Below are 3,105 nucleotides of genomic sequence, written 5' to 3'. Positions count from 1 at the left end.
TTGTTAAAACCGCACCTTAATGAGGCTCCTTCCAGGCCTAATTGTCACCATGGCAATGACCCCTAGCGGCCATCTTTAATTAACTCCGAGTCAGAGTCACCGAATGAACTCCTCCAGTAAATTGCCCGCCAGCCCAGGCAGTCACGTGGCCCCTCCTCTGTCCTTTGGCCTCCGGCACAGGTGATGGGGCAGAAAATTCTCAGCCCTGGCTTTCCTGTCTGTTTCCTGACTACCTGACAAGGTCAGGGGAGGGGCTTAGATCCATGATAATACTAGTAATAATAATAATCATAGAAATGATAAGAGCTACAATGCTAAGATAATGTGCATTATCTCCTGAAAGATTTATTTTTGGCTGTTCTGGGTCTTCCTTGCAGTGCATGGACTTTCTCTAGTTGTGATGGGGGGTACTCTTCCTTGCGGTGCGTGGGCTGCTCGTTGTGGTGGCTTCTCTTGTTGTGGAGCATGGGCTCTGGGCGTGCGGGCTTCAGTAGTGGCTCACGGGCTCCGTTGCTCCATGGTACATGAGATCTTCCCAGACCAGGGACTGAACCTGAGTCCTCTGCACTGGCAGGCAGATTCTTAACCACTGGACCATCAGGGAAGCCCTGCATTATTTCTTCAGAGTAATCCTATGAGGATTGCAGTATGACCACCCACCTTTTTCCAGATGCGGAAACGGATGCACAGAGAGACTCAGCCAGTAAGTGGCAGAGCTGAGATGTAAACACAGACTCTAGAGCCACCCTTGGAATCCTCCCACTGGAGATGAAGTTCACAGGGTCATCTGCTTCTCTTAAGCACAATAAATATCTGAGGTTTCCTGTCTACTGCTTTGCAGAGGTGTGATCTTGAGCCACTGGGTTCACATCTCTGAGCTTGATTCCTCATCTAGAAGAGGAAGGGGGATTCAAGTGGGTCAGGGGGTTGCAGCCTGAACAGCCTCATCAGTTCTGTTCAGTAATGACTCCCAACTCCATCAGAACCTTCCTGTTGTCTTTACCCTGGTGTGATTTCAGAAGCAAGATGCCACAAAGGTCAAGAAATAATAAATGTGATCATCTGTGCAAAGCCCCGAGCCCAGTGCCTGCCCATAGTAAGCGTTCAGTGAAAATTAGCTGTTACTGTTTCACTAAGTGAATTAAGTGGTCTCAGCTGTCCAAATGTGGTGATGGCCCTGAGAAAGACCTCCTCCAGGATAGGGCTAACAGTCGGGAACATGGGGGAAAAAGAAGCCGTGGAGATGGCGCCGCAGTCACCCGTTTTAGGGTGGGTGGGTGAAAGGCTCGGGCAGCTATGGGAGAACACACTGGAAGAGCACAATATAGCTGTGGACCAAAGATGAGAGCCACCATCTTGCCCTGGCCTTGCCCCTAAACATGCTTCCGCCAGCCTAACCAGAGCAGGTCCAGAGACCCATCCACTGAGGCACATTCCAGCCAGAAGAAAGCTGTAGAGGTTAACAGGCACTTTCCCTCCCACCAGAAACACTCCCTGGACCATGCACAGGATACTTCTGCTTACACCCAATTGGCCAAAATTCAATCACATGCTCATTCCTAACCCCAAGACAGGCTGAAAGTAGAGTCTTCCTTTTGGGTGTGCAGGGGGAAATGGAGACAACCCAGGCTTTGCCACAAACCTTCAAGTTCTTCACACCACTCCGAGTAATATTTCTAAACTAAAATTTCTGACCATGTCTAAATCCTAAAGACAGTATCTCCCTGCTGTCTTTAACATGAGCTCCAAATGTACAAGCATGAGTTGTAAAGTCCTGCTGGATCCAACTTCATTACTTCCCACTGACCCTTCATCCTAGCTACTCTGGACCACTGGCCTTCTCTAAATCAGCCGTGCTTCCGTGATTCTACCCCTGTGCCCAGGCTTGGAATGCCATTTTCTCTCATCTTCATTTAGTTAGATGATTACCTCCTCTCTAGAGATTTCCAGGGTCAGAGAGGAAGGGGTGAGCAGGACAGAAAGGAAAGGCTGTGCCTTCAGACACAGGCTGGAGAAGGAAAAGGAAGTCTGCTGTCCAGGGCTAACGTGGGGCCTGATCTGGAGGTACAGCAGCCTTACATGTGCAGCAGGTGGCAAGCTGGGGCTATCCTTGAGTCTATGAGATGAGAAAAGTTTATGGGTTCTAATTAGTTCTTGTGACCTCATTTGACAGATGAGAAAACTGAGACCCAGGACTTCCCTGGTGGTCCAATGGCAAAGACTCTATGCTCCCTAGACTGGGGGACAGGGTTTGATCCCTGATCAAGGAACTAGATCCCACATGCAATAACTAAGACTCAGTGCAGCTAAATTTAAAAAAAAAATAGAAAAAACTGAGACCTGAAGACAGGCAGTAACTTGCCCAAGGTCACACACAGAGGCATACCATCGGTGCCCATACCACACTTGTATTACTAGGTTTAGCCTGCATTTGGGTGTTTTATGGGACAAGGGGGCAGTCTTGGGGGCATCATGCCAGGAGGTGTGGTTCATAAAGGGGCTAAATGGGCAGGGGGTACCCAGAGGTCCAGTCTCTCAGTTGCAACGTTGGCAGCCCCAGAAAGACACACACACACACACACACACACACACACACACACACCCTGGGGCCTGGGACCTGCATTTGTCTGTCACTATATAGACACTTTCAATCTCTGTTTCCTTCTTAAGGTATTATTCCCCAGACCTCAAGGATACCACTTTCTTGTTCTCCTCCTACTCAAAGACTCTCCCTTTTGGTTTGTTTTACTGATTCTCATCTTCCTCCTCTCAAAATATCCCAGTGTTCAGCTCCTAGAACAATTTTTTTTTCTTTCTACACTCACTCCCTAGTATTCTCATCTTGCCTTGTAGTTCTAAATAAGACCTATAAGGTAACAACTTCCAGATTTAAAATTCCAGCCTGGACCTTTCCCCTGAATGCCATGCTTATAAGTCTAGTTGCCTATGGGACCTTTCCCCCACCCAACTATCTGATAGGCCTCTCAGACTTAACATGTCCAGAATCAAGCTATCTTTTTTTTTTTTCCCCAGTGGCACCACTTGTGGGTTGTGGAATCTTAGTTCACTGACCAGGGACTGAACCCAGGCCCTTGGCAGTGAAAG

The sequence above is a fragment of the Budorcas taxicolor genome, chromosome 21, assembly GCF_023091745.1.
Source record: "Budorcas taxicolor isolate Tak-1 chromosome 21, Takin1.1, whole genome shotgun sequence".
Taxonomy (NCBI): Eukaryota; Metazoa; Chordata; class Mammalia; order Artiodactyla; family Bovidae; genus Budorcas; species Budorcas taxicolor.
The sequence above is the reverse complement of the archived record's forward strand: the minus strand, read 5'-3'. Positions refer to the sequence as shown.